Source organism: Apteryx mantelli, chromosome 22 (assembly GCF_036417845.1).
Source record: "Apteryx mantelli isolate bAptMan1 chromosome 22, bAptMan1.hap1, whole genome shotgun sequence".
Classification (NCBI taxonomy): Eukaryota; Metazoa; Chordata; class Aves; order Apterygiformes; family Apterygidae; genus Apteryx; species Apteryx mantelli.
Window position 1 is genome coordinate 3,271,766 of NC_089999.1, and position 18,702 is coordinate 3,290,467.

Below are 18,702 nucleotides of genomic sequence, written 5' to 3' on the forward strand. Positions count from 1 at the left end.
AAACAAGACCTGAATTTTGAAGAACAAGTAGAAAAATAATTCTTTTTTTATTGTAGGTAATAACCTTTCCGGCTTCCTTCATTCCATACACTGAAAGAGCACAAACACAAAAGGCATAGCTCTCATTCTTGCTTTTCCTTTGCCAGCCACCTTTAAACAAAAGAAAAATAGCAGGGTATCTAGAGCAGGAAGGGACCAAAATGGATCTGACTGAGATAAAACCTAAATTTACTCTTTCTAGCTGCTAGAGTCTAATATATTCTCCTATTCGGAGCAAGGGACATATGTCAACCCCATTCTACAAGTCTGGCAGGATATTACAGTTTGAATTAGTATGATAAATTAAAAATAGTCGTAAAATTCTACAGAGGTCTTAAATCGTTAAAATGTGTCATATGAATGAAATTACACAGTTATTAAGTGAAATGGTTGAGATATAAACATCAGTGTGGCATTGCAGTCTAGAAGGATGAGAGCAGTCACGTCCTGAGGACTCTAAGTGATGCAGATGTGGAGTAATCTTTGCTGATAATCTGGATGGTTTAGCTGGATTCAGGTAGCCTTTCAGTGTAGGTTAATCCACCATCTCCTGCGGTATTTTCTTTTCTGATTTTTTATCTTTTTTTTTGCATTCAAGATTCTGAAACCTTTTCCCCTTTGCACATAAGCTACTTTCAGTGTATTATTTAAAATGTACATTTCAATAGGAGGTAAGAGATTGCACAGACAATGTAAACCTTGTTTTCCATGACCACCCAGAGACTGCCCAAAATCAATCGTACTAGAGGCTGATCTTTAAGTAAAGTTAAGCCAAATTGTATCAGAAGCCTTGGGGATCCTTGAAAGCAGACTTTTAAGACAGTCACGTATAAATGTTGCTCAGTTTGATATAGGTTTCACTGTTTAAATCCTTTTGTGTTGGGACCTGGTCTGCTCAGGAACTGATTTACCTCTGGCTTTAACCAAAGAATTGACTCCAGATTCAGAGCTGCCCAAGTGCTTTGGGAGCCTGAGTCACTGTTCCAAAGTGGATTAATAAGCTCTTAGGACCTGAACACGCTTTACTGAACGTTGGCAAGGTGCTCCTAGGTGATTTTGTGAAAGTTTCTCTTGGAGGCTCTGTTGCAAGAGTAAAGATAGGAATACAACTGAACTGTAAATAAAATTGGAATCTATTTAAAATGTGTTTTTCTTTTTGCTCACTTGTGGATAGGCTGTGGTGAAGCGGTCTGTGAAGTTGGGGAAGGGTTGACTTCAGAAGAGTAAAGGGTCTTCCAGGGTTTCAGAATGAGAAGGCTGCTCTAACCTGAGAGATGTTCTCATGCAGGATATATTGAGCATGACTGGCCCATGGATGTTATCTGTTTATAACAATGTGAAACACTGCTGACACCATGGAACAACTCCAGATTTACAGCCATGCCCAGGAGAAGAAACTGGGAGTGTGTCAACACAAGGAGGGATTGGCTGCTGGCTAGCTTGCTCCTGCAACAGCAGAAGTTATGCTGTGGCCAGAGGGCTGGTGACAGAGATGATGATGTTAGTTAAAGTGAGTTGTGATGGAGCCAAGAAGTCTTTATTGGGATTACATTGTCCCTCAGTATCACGCACAGTCCATACAAAATTGTGCTAATTTATAAATTTTCCAAATGAACTTGCATGCAGAAACCCATAAATAAAACAAAATCTCCAGATCCGAGATCTGGTATAATGTTGACATCAGTTGGATTAATCCTAGTCTATACTGGCGTGAGAGGAACATCCAGGCTAGTAGATACTACCTCCTTCTCTATGTTCAGGGCTGTATCACAGCCGCATAGACAGACCTGCCGAGCCCACATGTCTGTGCCTCCTGTTTGCAGAGCCCTGCTGCGACTCCTCTCCCTGCCCTAGCATGGGGGTCACAGCGCATCCACCCGCATGGGTGGGCATGGCCCCACAAAGCCAGCTCACAGAGACTTCACGGGAGGACACACACTCCACCCTCAGCCCAGTGCCCTGGGCTGCAGCAGGGCAGACTGGGCATGTGAAACAGCCAGCAGGCCTAGTGTTCCTGCCTGACAGAGCCCAGCCCCAGGGCTGTTTGCTTTCTGGGTTTCTGATGACTGGATGAAATGGGAAAGAAGATTCAGGCATTTTAAATAAGCCTCATACATGAAAAATAAGCCAAAAGTGGAGCAGATGATTGATTCTTTTTTTCCATCAGATTGGACCATGGGCTGAAGATGCTATTTTGTCCTGTGACCTGGTCATTGAAGAAACAGAATCATATAGTGCTGTCATCAGGAGGTTTGATAAATATTTTATTCCCTCCTAAAATGTAATTTATGAGAGAGACAGGTTTTCTCCCGGTACAAGAAGAAGATGGATCTGTGGGAAATACTGTCAGTGCTCTTTACGACCTAGTTGAACTTTGTGACTTCAACAACAGCTTTCACAATCAAGTGATATGGTCTTATATCATTTGTGGCATTAAAGACTGTCACAGAGGTTCCACCTTGGGACAGATTTGATGCTTGAGAAAACAATTACAGCTCTAGACAGGCTGAGAGCAGCCAGGGGTATCAAAAGACTTGAAAGGCCCTACTAGTCCTCTTGGTAACACTGACCATACTTTTGCCCCATGCCAGCAATCAAAAATCCAGCAGACACTGTTCTGAGCCTGACATGGGCCTCCAGAACTGCTTGAAGCAATCCCATTGCTGAAGGTGAGCTGCAAATTGTCAAACTCATGGGTGACAAGTGCCCTGCTAAGAATGTCCTAGGTTCCTACCAAGAACCAGGATGTCATGAGGGAAGCTGCTGTGTGCACATGCCACTTCCAAAGCGTGTCTCATATCCATGAACAAGATGGTGTATGAGTTCCTAGGACACATCGTGGTACAGGGAGCAGAATGAAGGAGCCATGGGGCTGCAGGTCTTGATCTTCACATGCTTCAGTCTGCTGTCCAGTGGACATAGGCCCATAATCATCTCTGAGAACTTGTATGCCTTTAGCTTGACCTGACTGACATGATGAACACTTGGATTTCCAAAGCCACATTTGATTTCTTTAGAACAATGATTTGGCTTTTTAGGAGAGGGAAACAGATAGTAATGCGATTTATGAACACTTTTGTCATAGGCTACAGGAATAGAAGTTTAGGGGAGAGCTGGGGAGGTTTCTCTGGGCTTTTCCATAAATACTTTGTTTTGAAACAAAATCAAACCACATTTCAGAGAACATAAATGTGCAGTGGACATCCTGTAAAGAACGGAAACCTTACATATGGCCCTATCTTTGTCATACAGAGAAGACTGCTAGAGAAGAAACTTGAAGAAAATAAGGTTTGCTAATAAAAATAATTGCAGGGACATGTGAGAGGAAACAGTGAAGGAAGCATAAAGCCAGAAGATCATGGTAGTATTTCCCTGATCCTGATAAATGTCCCCACGGCAGTGGAGGAAAACAGAGTGCTTTGATGTAAACTCCAGCAAGCCCCTTTTGCATCAGTGTTTGTACAGTGTCAGCACAGTGGGCTCTTGGTCTATGACTAGGACTCCAGGACTTCTTCTGGAGCCTGGAGCAACCAAAGTCTTCCAGCACACGTCGTTTCCGTGGTGGCTACCCCTTTCCCTTCCTACCACCTCCTCCAGCCTCTATCAGCATGAGAAGCCAAGGTGTGCAATAGCTGCAGCTACAGTCAGTGACAGCACATTTTGGAGCCTTCAGGGCTTGGTGAGGCAGGCTGACAGGACAAGGGCATTCTCTGGGTCCTCCAGGCCCTTTACTATGTCTGGGGCCTGCCAGGCCCAGATGATTGTATTGGGAATAATGAATCAATAATAAGGCTGTCAAAGTATATGACAACAAGACAGAGTACCCGCCCTTGCTGTGCAATTTCTTGAAGATAAGCCCATGAGAGTCCCTGGAAAAAGATACCTATTTTTCTGTATTAACATGCTTAAGTCAGATTCACCATAGAAGATACTAAAGAACAGATTATCTGAGTTTAATAGTATGAATTATGAAAAGAACCTGCTCTGTGCAAAGCATAGGGTTACATCCGATGATTCACTAGGCTTTTGTTTGACCATTAGCTGAACAGTTTGTGTCAAAAATATGATCCACATAAAATTGCTGCAGTCTGATGGAGAATGTCTTCCAGCTCTCAGTGTCCAGGAACTACAGGAGAAAACATTTTCTCTTGTGCCAGCAGAAAAAAAGCCACATAGACTCAGGGCAATGGTATAGCAGCTCCATGCCCTGACATAACCACTAGACGTAGTAAGAACAAATTTCCTTCTCACCTAATATTCTGGAAGAGGGCAAGTACAGCGTGTGCCTTCTGTTATAACTTCCCAGCTTCTGTCAATCACTCATGGAAGCTTCCTGAGCTGGAGGCTGTTTCTGTCTCAGTTTCAATGAATTATTTAATTCCTCCTTGAACCTGTTTCTACTTTTGAGTGCCATGATGTCTTCTGGCAAAAATTCTACAATATAATTGTGCACTATTTACAAAAATACTTCCTTTGGCTTGTTTTAAATCTGCTGCCTAATAATTTCATTGAACACCTCCTAGGTCTGGTGCTCTGAGACTCAGTGCATATTTGTTCTCTATTCACCTTCCCCATGATGTTGAGGATATGATAAAATTCTGATTTAATAGATGTCTCCTACTTTCCTTTCAACCATCTCTTTTCCAGACTGAAGGGTCCTAACGCGTTAGTCTATTTTTGTATTTTTGCTCTCTATCTTTATTCAACCTTGCTTCCTTTCTCTCCACTTTTTCTCATTTGACTATTTCCTTTCTTGCATACAGTGAGCAGAACTTTATTCATCATGTAGGTGCACAATGGATTCAGACAACAGCATAGTTTCAATTTTGTTCTCTATTCCTTTCCCAGCAATTCCTCACATTACGTTTACCCATGGCTATGCTGAACTTTGAGCTGATGTTTTCACAGCACAATCCATATTCCTCCCAATAACTCTTTCCTGAGGTAATGACTAGTTTAGAGCTTACCATTTTATAGGGAGAGAAAGGCTATTTTTCTCTATGAGCATTACTTTGCACTGATTGGCACTGAAATTCAGTTGTTATTTTATTCTTCAGACATTGTGTTTTGTGAGATTTTTTTACAACTGCTGCAACCAGTTCTGGTTTTGATTATCCTGATTAATTTTGCATCATTGATAAATTTTGTCATCTCACTGTTCACCCTCTTCCCTAGAACATTTATTAATAAATGAGTAGTTCTATTGGACAGGCCTCTCTGGGATTACAGTAGGAACCTGCTTTCATTATGAAAACAGATTATTATTACAGGATCTTTGATTCCTGTCTTTTTCCCATCTCCTCCATAATGAAAAACAATGCAAACAATTCATTTAACCTTTCTGCTATGACCTGTCTCTCCTGAGTATGCTTTTTATACAGTGATCATCTATCAGCCATACCAGCTCTCTGGCAAACTTCCTCCACCTAATGTTTCTGAAGAGGTTTTATTGTTACCTTTTTATGTCTCCAGCAAGTTGTTGCTCAAACCCCTTTTTGTCCTGCCATATCATTCTTCTCCATGCAATTTGTCCCATTCAAGAATCTACTTCCTTTAAACATGACTTGTGCTTTTTGAGAAATGCCTTTTAAGCTTCCTGTAGCCTCCTCTACTCTGTTGCATAGCTGCATGGACTTTTTTTTTTTTTTTTTTAGCTGCTTTGTTTGGCAGTATGTGTTTATTCCAGTCTTTTAATAAGGGGGGTTTAAGTGATTATTTTATTCTTTAACTGTTCCTTTTAATTTCTTTTCAAGCAATTTCTTCGTTTTTGATGTACTTCCATTTTTAAGGCTACATGTGCAATGTGCCTGGGCATCTCTCAGAACCAGACTGAGAGGTGCTTTTCTGCTTCTAGAGTCAATGATTTCAGCTCCCATGGACAGTTATTTATGATGTTCAAAAATTATTTTAGAGATTATGCCTTAAGTGCGATACACACAAACTACAGAAGAGGTTTCTGCTTCTCAGAATCACCTGGCAGCAATTATAGCTCCCAATTGGAGCTTGTTTATAAAGCCCCTTAAGCCATCAGGTAGTAGAAGACTGGACTATGAGGCAGGACTTTGAGTTCATCTCTTTGCTCCACCAGTCCATTCCTTTGCTCCACCGTTCTGACCCAAGGCAAGCCCTAATATTTCCCTGCATGTCAGAGCCACATCTGCAGAAAACAATAAAGTTGTTGAGAGGTAGAACCCACTGTATTAGAATGAAGTCATATTATTAACACCAACACTTCTGTGGACAATTAAAAAAAAAAAACCTTTCATTTTGAAGACTGCTGCACTGCTATGGTAATAGTCACATTAGAGGCAGCAGGACTATGCAAGTAATAACTGAAAGAAAATGAGTATGGTTGTCAGGGTCAACCTTAAATATGCCTCACTAGCATCTTGCAGAAAAGTTAATAAAAATTACAGTGCTCTGTGAGAGATGATGGGGTTCTATTTCAAAATAAATAAATAGAACAAAAGAGAGGGAGAACATACAAGAGCACAGTTGATAAGATGTATAAGCAAATGAAAAATTCTACACAGTAATATTGCATGAGGTAAAACTACAAAATTTAAAAACAGAACATGTTGAGACCAGCAAAAAAGCAAGAATGTTTGAAAGAACATTTGCCTATAATATACATGCCATGCTTCATGGAGTATTTAGTTAACATATGTTTGCTGGGGAAACAGAGCACCTTTTGATAAGTAACATCTCAAAGTGCTGCTGAAAAACAGTATGAAGAGATGAAGTTGTTTTACAGAACTTAGGAATTGCCAGCAAAGAAAAACCCATGACTTCAAATGAAGTAACTTAAATCAGTAGCATATAAGCACATGTTGAAATTAAGCAAGCGCATTGGTGTTTTTATAAATCCTCACGTTTACTTTCTTGAACCGGGGCAAATTTTTCTGCATGTATCTGTAAGATCAAGGCAGCTCTCCCTGCTTATGCAACTGATTTCAACAAGAACACCAGTTGCTCTGTGCTGTAACGTGTACCTGCTTACCCTTACTATGGCACACAGTAACTTTCAGAGGAGCATTACTTAATGTGCCGTTTGGCAGTGAGATGAGCTCATGGCCTTTCCGTCATTTTGGTCAACAGTTTGCAAGAAGAAGCAATAAAGTTTCTGGTATTCAACATCTGAGCCCTAATGCCACTATATTTCTGAATGCTGGGATCAAGCCTTAATCCTGTCAGAGCCCTGAGGGCATTAATTGCCCTGAGCAGCCTCACATGGGATGTCCACCCACACCTTCTGTCCATGGGCCAGGACCCCATTGAAACTCAGACCTGGGCTTTCAGTCTCTTCCTGAGCTATATGGTTGGTAGCTGGTTTCCAGCCCTGTCTTCTGGATGGGCCTGGGCCTATGTTGTAGTCCCGTCTCTTGCTGCTCCTGGCTGGGCTCCTTGGATGGACTCTGGAACTGATTCCTCACCTTATCTGGGACTGCTCCTGGACCCTGTTGCCAGCATCCAGCTCTGCCCATCATGTTCAGACCCTGTGGGATCCCTGTCGGTGAAGGCACTGCCTGCACTGGGGTCACCCTCGGCTCCTGGCTTGCTCCCACCTTGTGGAGAGGTCCCACTTCTGCTGCTTCCTGACAAATCCATTTTTGAACAGGCATTTCATCTTTGAATCTCTCATGTTGAGTAAGTTACAGTATAGGTGGTAGTAATTTGGGTTGGAGTCTTTGGCTTTACGGTCTGTGTAACTGGGGCTACAAAAGAGACAGTGGGCAAAAGGATGAATTCCTGTGCACCCAAAAATATTTGTGTACCAACCACATTACGGAGGTCAGGAGTTGGATGTGAAAATGTGATTGGAGAAGCCTCCTTAGCTGGATGGATGAGTGTATCTGTGTGCTAAAATAACTGCTGAGCACTATCCAATTAAGCCTGTGCATCTCTTATTTGCCAAGGTCTTGATTTGTTCAATCCTTGGTTGATAGTGATTGCAGCTCTGAATTCAAAATAACTGTTTGCTGTTCTACATTTATTTCATTGGCCTTCCAGCCTAGGCATCCTTATAAATAACTACTGAAATTTAGCTTAGATACAGCCCTGGCAGATTTTTACCTAAACCTTATTTTGTTTTGGCTCCCCTGACGCTGTCCATGTTCTTGCTTGGTTCTTTGCAGACTGGAGCTGTTCACCCTGTGCAAGGCAATGAACTGGCAGTTCTGTGATAGCAGCAGAAGCATCTCTGGCGAATTAGTTTCAGCACTCAGCAATTACATTACAGAAGTTGGGTGAAAGGGAGCAGTAATAATTTGCAAGTCTTAGTTCTGCCAACAAAATCTCTTTCATTCTTGTTGTTGTTTTTTTCCTTTTTTTCCCTCCCCATACCTTGGCAAGATTCTTTCCTGTTTTTCTTTCATTACATGGCAAATGCACAATAAAAACAGGAGGTCATTTACTCCAAATCCTCGCTTTATAATTTTTTATAATGTTGCCAGTTGCTTTTTCTAAAGACTGTGAATAATGTAAGAAGTCCTTGTTGGGTAACAGTTATAATTAGATGCTTTCTAAATTTCCAAGTGCTCTGAGTACTCAGCACACTCCTTCCCTAATATCTTGTGGTTCCATATTTATGGTAATAAACTGAGTTGCATGCAGTTGACCCTAGAACTGCTGCCCTGCAGGTTTGGAGAATATTGTAAGGAGGAAGGAAAAGAAAGAATAGTTGGAATGGAAGATCCTGTGCAAGAATCCCACGCTGTCCAGATTTATAAGGGAATAATATTATTGACATGTCTTGCCAGGCTGATCTCAGAGTAAGATTTTGCACCTGATGTACTTCAAGACGAACTCTTCCAAGAGGCATTGGTGTGAAATCATTGTCAGACTGCAACTAGCCATGATGTCAAGCAAACCATAGGAAGAACAGCCCTCTCCTGTCCCTGCACACACACTTTTGCTGCAGTGTAACTGTGTTGCGGGTATTGCAGTTTCTAGGCAGTGAGTGAATGACTCCTTACTGCCCTGAAACTCCATAGGAGTTTTCCTTGTGCAAAGTTCTCCCAGGAAAGTTTGAATGTTCAGCTCAAGGCCTGGTACGGGGGAAAGAATAAGAAATAATTGTTGCAGATCAGTGTGGTGAGATGAAAATGGCCTGGTGGACAGGAAGAACATGATGGGCTGCCTGTGAAAGTGAGAGAACTTTCAGCTACGTAGAGATGAAAGAGGCAGCTATAGGGAGAGGAAAAAAAAAATCTCAACTGTAATAAGATGGAGCTCTTTTCCTCTGCCAGAATGGTACCTTTTGGTTTTGGTCTGAAAACAGTTTTGAATCAGCTGAAGCAGTTCTTGAGTTTGAACAGTTCCAGCCACTGTTATTTCAGAATTAGAGAAATGTTTCACTCAAACACTTCTTGCAGCAGATCACTTTAGTTTGCATGGGAGGTTCACAGGAGGGTGGAGTGGGGGCTGAGTAACCCAGATCTCTGGTCTGGGAGGGAGCAAGCCAACAGGGTCTGCTGGAGCTGTCTGGAATCAGCTGCAAACCCAGGGGAGGCCCAGCTCCAGCCTGTGGTGTGGCTCCTGTCTATGACTCCCTTCCCCAGCTATCCAGGGGCATGACAAATGTCTTGTCGCTCTTGACCACATAAAGATTGTGATTTATTGTCTTTGGGGGTCAGGGACATGGGCCAGTCTTTGCTGATCCAATTGTGAGTCAGATGGTGGGAAACGTTGGCTGAAGTCGTCTCTCCACTCAATTTGCAAGAAAGTCTTGAGCCAAGGACTTTTGCTTCCTACTGGAGTTGCCCAACCTCCAAGCTGAAATGTGTTGCTGGGTGGATTTCTTCTAGGTTCTCCTGCTGCTATATAAATATTTGGATATCCATTGACATGAAGGAATAACAATCTACTGTCTGACTTTTCCTTGTAGAAGAAGATGTATGAGCTTTACTTTCTGTATTAGTGCGTATTTAAGCATTTCTTACAATTGGACCCAGGAAAAGATCAGCTCCTGGTTTCTGGTAGCCTGATGTTTAGGCCATGTGCTTTGCTGTTCTGAATCCAGCCACAGAGCTTTTAGGCATGTGTCACTTGTCTCTCATGAGTGTCTTAAAACAGTGGGCCTTGGAACTTAACACATGGGACATATCATAGCCACCTTCTCCCTTTAGCAAATGGTAGTGTCTGTTGAACTTAGCCTTTCTTGTCAAATTTTCTTGGCCTTTACTAAGTGCCAGAAAATGAAGTGTTTTGTGTTAGTTGCAACCTTTTGTCAGGCTTGCATTTTCTGCATTTGCTTAAAATTATGCAAGTCTGGGCTTCGATCAAGCTGAACTTTAACTTTAGGTTCTGCCACTTAACAAATAGATGGTTCATTTGTATGACCCTATATTGTCATGGATGTTTAGATGGGCTGGAGATGGCAAGGGCTAGGGGTCTTTGCCTTTACCATTGCATGATATGGGTTATAAGCTCTGGGTTATATGTTCCAGGAACTGCCATGTGTTCAGCCCAGCCGCAGTCTCGCCATTACTGAAGCTACCACCCAGCCAGAATCCTGCCTGGAAATATTGTCAGAGAGGATTTCAAGCATTTATTACTTTTATTTAAAATCTTTGGGATTTCCAGGGGTGTCAGACAGGCTGGGGCTGCTGCACTGCTACTGGAGGTGTTCCAGCAGAAATGGGGCAAAGCAAGCGCTGGCCAGACCCAGAGTGCCTGCACACTGGGCCCCTCACTATGGGAAGTGTGAGATGGACTTACAGCACACACAAGTCCCTGGTACACCAGGCACACAGTGTGATGCCTCCTGGGAGCCCTGCACATTGCCCCATCTGTACTATACAGGTGATTCCCACATGCACAGTAAGTCCAGCAGGCCTCCAAACCCTTTCTGTAGATGCCAGACTAATAATTATTGTGTGTTCAGGTAGGTCCAAAGCTTCCGAGGAGCATGGGGTTACCTGCATAAGTACTTTACATTATATGCTGGTGTACTTCCATCCCTACCAGAAACAGTGCAGTCCAAGCTATGACCAACCTTTTTAGTGCTCCAGGAACCAAGTGCATTTCTTCAGCCTTTTTTCCAATGTAAAGAAAAGGAAACATACACATTAAGAAAAAAATCCTTATATCTAAGTCCCTATAAGCCATGTTAGTCATCTGGGACACAGCTGAGGACCTTAGACACAGAAGTACTTTATACAGAGAGTGGGGACTGATCTGGCCCCACAGCACATATGCCATGGCATCATGACCTAGAGCACATGTGCTAGACCAGGGACGATGTAACGCCATCTCCCTCCTTTCCCATCTGCACCCTTCCAGCTCACTCTCATACTTGTAATCCTTTCCCCTCTTCTCTGCCTCCTCCTGTGAAATGCACCTTCATTGGAGAGAAAAATGAGAAGTGAAGGAAAAAATATTGAAGGAAATTTGGAAATCCAGATGTCTCTGCACCACAGAGACACAGTCCAAACTGTGTCCTTTATAGCTCAGAATGAAGAGCTTTGGAGTGAATGAAAGTCCTGACCCTCAGCCAGCCATTTTACCTGCTCTCACCTACTTCTTATAGAGGTGAAGTCTGGAGCAGCTGCTGATTTTCATTTTTAAGTCCTGGATTTTGAGCTATTAATAAGCCTGGAAAATAACCACATGTTCTCTGAATTATGTAACAGATGTTAAATTCACCGAGATGAAGAGGTGTCAGTCTCATGGAAGAAGTGATGTGAGGACCTTTCTTTTTCCTTTGAGTGGGATTTCTTCTCTTATATAGGTTATCTGCCAGTGGAGGTAAAAAGAAAGTTAGTGGCCACCCGCATTTACACAACCCCACTGGTCCCCGCTTTTCACGTTGCACCAGTGTTTATGCATTTCTTGCCTTTCTCCAGCATCATATTTTTAAGACAGTGCCATCCAAAATGAAGTCCCATTGAAAGAATGTGTTGTGATGAAGAGCTGTTGAATGAGTCACTGTGCTCATGTTGGCAAAGCGGGCTGCGAAGCAGGCCAGATTCTTACGTTTGGCATGAGAGAGCGAAAAGCAAAAGAGGAAAGTAAACTTTGGGCCAGCAGCTCTGCAGTACTTGGCCAGCCAATGGGGCTGGTTACACTTTCCCTCTTAACCTTTTCAGTGATGAAGCTGCCACAAAACTGATGTTTTTGCACTGGGTTCCTAGCTTCATTTGGGTAGTGGGAGATGGGTTGAAGGTGAATGTAGAGGATGTGTCCTATATTATTCCCTACTCTGCCTCTTTTTTTTTTTTTTTTTTTGATGACTATTTTTTTCAAGGTTCTCTCTTCCTGGTTGTTTTTAATCCTACAAACCCCAAAACTTTTGAACAAAATGAGGCCAGGAGGGAACCTTGGAGCCTCTAGTCCAACCCCTGCCCAGAACAAGGCTAATGCTGAAGTCAGATCAGGTTGCTTAGGGCCTTCTCCAGCACAAGGATGGAGATCCCTCCACCTTTCTGAGCCCTGTCCCAGAGCTGCACCATTCTCAGGGAATTTCTTTCTTATGGCTGGTTGGGATTTCCCTTGCTGCTTGTTCTGTTGCTCCTTGTTCTTTCCCTTTGCACCTCTGGGAAGGGTCTGGTTCAGTCTCCGCTACAATTCCCCTTTAGGCTGATGAAGAACACAACTGGATTTCTCTTCCCCTCTCCAGGTTGGACAAACGCAGCTTCCTCAGCTTCTCTTCATAAATGATGTACTCAGGTTGCATCTTAGTGACCCACCATTGGGCTTGCTCCAATATGCTGACTTTTCTCTAGTTCTGGAGGCCCAAAACTGGCCCTGGTACTCCAGATATGGCCTCAGCTGTGCTGAGTTGAGGGGAACCATCACTTCGCTCTGCTCATGGACTATGCTCTTGTTAATGCAGCCCAGCATTGCCGGAGATTGTTGGGAAGGACTAAGGGAAACTTTCATAGACCTGGAGTAGTGTCCCCATCTCTGAGTATGTACTCACAGCCCCTTTCATGAGTATGTGCATGTCTTCCTCCTGTGGATTGTTAGGTATTTGATTAATGTTGACAAGAATTAAACCCAACAACTTTAAAGCTTCTTACAATACAGTTTTCTTCTTCCTCTTAGGTGGAATCTTTCTGTTCCTTGCCACACTATATGATAAGTGTTCATTGCTCATTTCTAATCTAAAGCAAACAGGAAAGGGTAAAATTGGAGTTTTCTTGTGGTATCCTTTATGCACATAGCGGGAAGGGGAGCTGGTCACTGTTACCAGAAGCAGAACTCGTGTCCCTGCTGGGTCCCATGTTGTTTCCATCCCAGATTGAGCACTCAGCTCTGCATGGGGAAAAGGCCTCAGCAGCTCAGAATGGCATTTAACCAGGACTTGAATGACTCTTTTCCTAGGAGCCCTGTTTATACCTATAAAAGATGGAGGGAAACTGTCATCAGCTCTGTGTAACACAGCTGAGCAGTCCCTAGAGAGACATTTATGAATGTGGCTACAAGACACTGTGCCCCAAGGGTACCACATTTCCTGTGGGTGTACATACACAGCAAGACTAATAATTCAGCCTCTGCACTAATAGAGATGCTTGCACTCTTGACTGTGACCCCACTGGTTGCTCTCTCTGAGGGGTGACTTTGCTCAAACATTTCTGTCTGAAATCTGCTTTAGCATTTTCTGTTATACACCCACTGCCATGACAACTAGAAGCATTTGTTGCAACACAATGTGCCCTTTCCTCCTGGGAATGCTTCTGGAGAAACTTAGCTCAAATCAGAACAGGCTCACAAGGGAAAATCCTGCTGTAGGTGTGAGTTATGTTCTCCTACCACCAAATTTAACATGATCAGAAGTGTTTGTAGATAGTGGCCCTTTTGGATTCCTCCCTCATTTTTCATGTTCTGTACCAGGGAATTGAAGAAATTGCTGAAAGTAGGTTCCTGCAACGTGTGAAATTCGGCAGGACTGTGAATGTAATGGAAATCTCTCGAGTACCAGGGTCTAATCTGGACAGCTGATGAAATGGCACAAGTCCAGATCCCTCATGTGAAGAATCCTGCCAGAAATGATTGTTGGCCACTTTAACAAAGTAAAAAGGAAGATGCAGAGACCAGAGGACCAGGTTCTGAATGGTTTTGCCGTTTGCCTAGAGCTCCCATTAGCTTGTCCTTCAGGAAGAGTTGACAGTCTTGCACTCTATATTATTCACTGCCACTACTGATTAATGGGTTCCTAATGTCATTACTTATTTCATTAGTTAATCAGTCTTGAAGATCAACCATTATTTAGAAGAAGACAATTTCTTGCTAGGATTAAATGGTTGGCTAGTAGGGTAAAGTGTGAAGCTAATTTTTAAGAATGAGACCCAGATATTGTTAGTAAGAAAATTTGCATTAAAAGCTGTCTGTAAATTTGCATTAACAGTCAAAGAAAGGGTGGAGTCCAGCTATTTGAGGTGTTGCAAAACACAGCAAGGTAATCTGAAAACGTAAGGACCAAATCCAGAGCCCAAGTGAAATCTCAAGGAGTCAGTAATAGTAATTTTATGGAATAATACGCCTTGGAGGCTGGTCCTGTATCAGGCCTCAAGAGAGCTAGGTGCTGTACAATTGCATATAAAATGGTAAATAAGTTCTTGTGTCAAAGCACTTAAAAATCAACTATAAGGAGAGTGAGGCCAGACGGATAGTGACAGATGGACAGGGGAGAAGAAAGAGGTAATTTTGGCTGGCGTGAGGAGGGTAAGTCTCAGCACACCAGCAGACTAACGGCTGCTATGTACTTGGTTTGAGGAAGGATACCAAGGTACATATGTAGATAGTTTTGGGGCAGTTCCCCAAGCACAAGAGGCAGCATGGGAGAAGGAATAAAGTGCTTGTTTAAAAGCGATCCAGAACTGTGACAGTGGCTGATGTCACAGGGTGGTTGAAGGCATGGGCTGACATCCCAACAGAGAATTAGAGCTGGTGGGTCAACTGGGGATAAACCATTAAGGGCAGTAGAGACACTGGCCTGTGTTGGATACCAAAGAGAAGGGGAAGTCAGGGAGAGGTGTGCTCATGGTGGTGGGGGATAAGCTTTTCAGAGGTCTTTGGAATGGCAGCAAAAAGGAGAAGCTGTGTTTGTCAGGGCTAGAGATGTTGCAACACTTCGCGTGTGATGATGGATAGGAGAGTCTGAAGCTTAGTGACATGATGCAGAAGGCACTGGTCAGACTTAGAGGATTTGTGTGACATGACTAGAAAAGAGATGCATGTTGAAGGTGATGTCCTGCTTGTGGGCTCGGAGATTGAGTGTACATAGCACAGGTCAGTGCTCCTCAAAGATACCCATGCTGGTCTCAGCAAGCTGATGAAGGTTTGGAGGGGTCTCTTCTTGTGCAAGGGCACTCACACCCTCAGTCCCTGAAACATGGGAGCACTCGACTGGATCCAGCTTGCTCCTAGGAGCAGCTGTAACTTCCCCATGCGAGGGTGGCAGGCACACTCCTCAGTATGCTGGGGACGCCACGCTAACATGTTCTCTGCTTCTGAACCCAGACTGACTGTGTGAATGCACGCAGAGCACGGCTCGCTGTCCAGCAGAGCTAGCCGGGATTCACAGCAGTGTGTGCTCAAAATGAGAGGCATTGTGCCTGCATCTTCACAGCGCTGCTGAGGATACATCTGCAGATGCTGCAGGTCTGATCTCTCACTACTACAGGGCTGCAGCTGAATCCAGCCCTGGATTTTTTCATTTGATCTGTGCTAACTCGGCATTGCAAAACATATGAGCAAATCACTGCCCCCTGGAAGGAGCAGGGCTGTGTCCCAATGCACACTATTCCCATGGCATTTAACATTCTCTGTAAAACCAGCTTTTGTTTAGAACTGAACATCTGTTCCAGATGTGGTTATTCACTGCCTGTGTCACTGTGCTCCTGCCATTGTTGTCCTGCTACACAGTGAAAGGCTGGCATGAATTATTGAAAGATTGACTTTAAATAAATGATAAACTGGTACAGTGTGTGCAGTAAGTTTCTGTCAACTCCTTACAGAGTCACATTGCTGGCTTTGATGTCCCCATGATGTACTCACACATCTCCCAGAACCTGCCGTCTCATCTGCCTGATGGGGCTGATAGAAGAACATGGAGAGGGGCAGCCGGAGCATGAAGGTGGCCAAAGGGACGAGACTCCCAGGGAGAAAGAAGAACCACGACAGAGAAGCAAGCAACCAGAGTTTTCCTCCTGGCAAGTGTCTTTCTAATCTCAAATTATTCCCTGCAATGGATAAGCTGTCTTGGGGGGATTGCTTGCAGAGGGCAATCAGTGTGCCAGGAGGATGGGATGGGAGGGAATGGCTGTCAGGTCCCAAGGGTGAAACTTCCCACAGCAGGCCCAGGGTTGCTAGTGCTGGGGTGGGGGGGTGGCACAGTATTTCTGGTGAATAAATGGTATGTGATGGCGATGGCCTAGCCTGGGGACAGGGTGTTTCAGGGACTCGCTAGGGAGGTGACCAAAATCTCTGTAGTCACTGGGATTTGGGGGGAGGGAAGGTGGTGATGCTGGAGGCGGTACTGGGGACTGGCAGGGAGTGTGTGTTGGGAATCCAATAGTGTACATGGTCATTACCTAAAATCTCAGCAAAACCTCATCCCAGGGAAAATGTCTTGTTGGACAGAGCTGAAAGCAAATGTACTCACACCACCTATGTTCACATTAAGTGAGGACAACGGACACTCTGGGTTTGAGATTTGTAGTACAGCCAAACCTTCCTTTATTGTTGGCTATCAGCTGGGAAGTCCAAAAGGATCTTTGGCAGCCTGGCAATCCTGGAAATTGATTTTTCACCATTTTGAAAAATGGCTTGACTCACAGTTGCATGAGGCTGTGGGGATTCACAGCAGACCATCTGTTTCAGCTGTTAGCAGTCATTAATTTTTTCATATTTTTTGATAATTTTGAGATACTTGGAGAAAAAATATATTTTTGATGGCATTGATGGACTTCAGTCAGTTACATTTTCTTTTTTTCACAGAAGAACAATATACAGTGGATGCAGTTGTTATAAAAGAATTACATTTTTACTGGGTTTTCTAAATGAGGATTTTGTCTCCTGCAGACAAGCAGAAGGACATGGTGTTCTGCTTATCTCCTTTCCACCAAGAATTTGCCTAATACCTGCTTTGCTATATATGTACTAAGAAGTTTTTCTAGGCTAACTCTAATATAGAAAGGATTTCATTTGAAAAATATATCAAGATTTTTTTTTTTTTTTTAAGCCACAACATTTCTGGAGTTAAGTACTTACTTGCTGATTAAATCAGCCTATTGTCTCCAGTTATTCTACCCAGAAACTGGAAAATTACTTAACTCCTTGCCAGGTGTTCACGGCTGATGGCTCAGATTCGTGGTTTGAGTGACTGGGCATATGGCAGGATAAATAATAGAACAAACTAATCTTATTGACACTGTCCACCTTCCAGCCTGCAAACATTTATTCTTGCGCGTTGCTTTCCACGTGTGAGAGCCCCATTCCCTGAGCCAGCTCCTGTCAGAAGTCCTTCTTTCATGCTGTGGACCGATGAATTGAACTCATCAGTGTTTGAGCAAAGTGATGTGGTGGTGCTCTGAGAGGACCTCAGCTCAGTCCGATGGGCAAGCGTCCTCCGGCTATTTGTTCCCCACCTCCTTCATTAGTTCGTTCATTCAGTGCCCGTGACAGCACTTCATGCTGGGGTTTGCCCAGGAGCTTGCTGATGATTTCCCTGCTGTCTGGGGTTTTAGACAGTAACAAAACGTCTTTCTTGAGTTTAACAATGACTGGTTTTCGCCGTTTTACAATGGCGAAGCTTGACAGCATGAGGGATGGAGCAGGACCTTACATGGAAACGTGTGGTGGAGAGATGGTAGTGCTTCTTCCACAGGATGATAAGTCCCAGTTTCATGCGGGTGTGAAGCTGGGGACTGATAACAAACAGAGCAGAGCACAGAGCTTTATCCTGGGGTCATGGTTATTCTAGATAGACTCTATCACTATATATCTCTCTATATCTCTCTATGTAGATATATTACTATATCTCTGTCTAGTTTGGGTTGTATATGAAAAGAAGAGCTGTATAGATGCTGTGATACTACAGAGAGCGCAGCCACATTAAAATCTCGATCAGAAAACACAGCAGTGGAGAGGATGTACTTCAATAAATGTGAGCCACAAAACACCTCCTTACCTACTCTTAAGTCTTATGATGGTTGGAAAATGCAGAACGAAGATTGGGTATTTTAGACCCGTCTGTGACATCTGGGTGAAATAACAGCCAGAGAGCTGTGGAATATTTCCAGTCATCCATTAGGATTGCAGCTTTCAGCAAAATTACAAATGTGTCCTGGAAAATGCTCCTTCAAGCTGGCCAAATAAACGTTATCATTTCAGGGCTTGGGAGCTGGTTCTGCGCTTGGCAGCTTGTGCGGAGAAGTGCTATGACTGAGCCTGGGGTGCCAGTTGCGAAGTGAGCTAGCTCCTGGGGAAGCCACAGGGAAGGTGGCTTGTCCTCTCTCTGCCGTCCACGGCTTTAGGGTAGCCTGTGATGGCAAAATCCAAACTATCTCTATGGGTCAAAGCAGGGAGTGCATAGGACATGCCTGGAGATCTCAGTGTCAGGTCCCTGTGCACCAGCCCACATTCTTGGGTAAGGCTCCATCTCCTGTCCCTTGTGTGTGGAGGAGCGGGACATGTCCTTTCCTCCCTTTCCTGCAC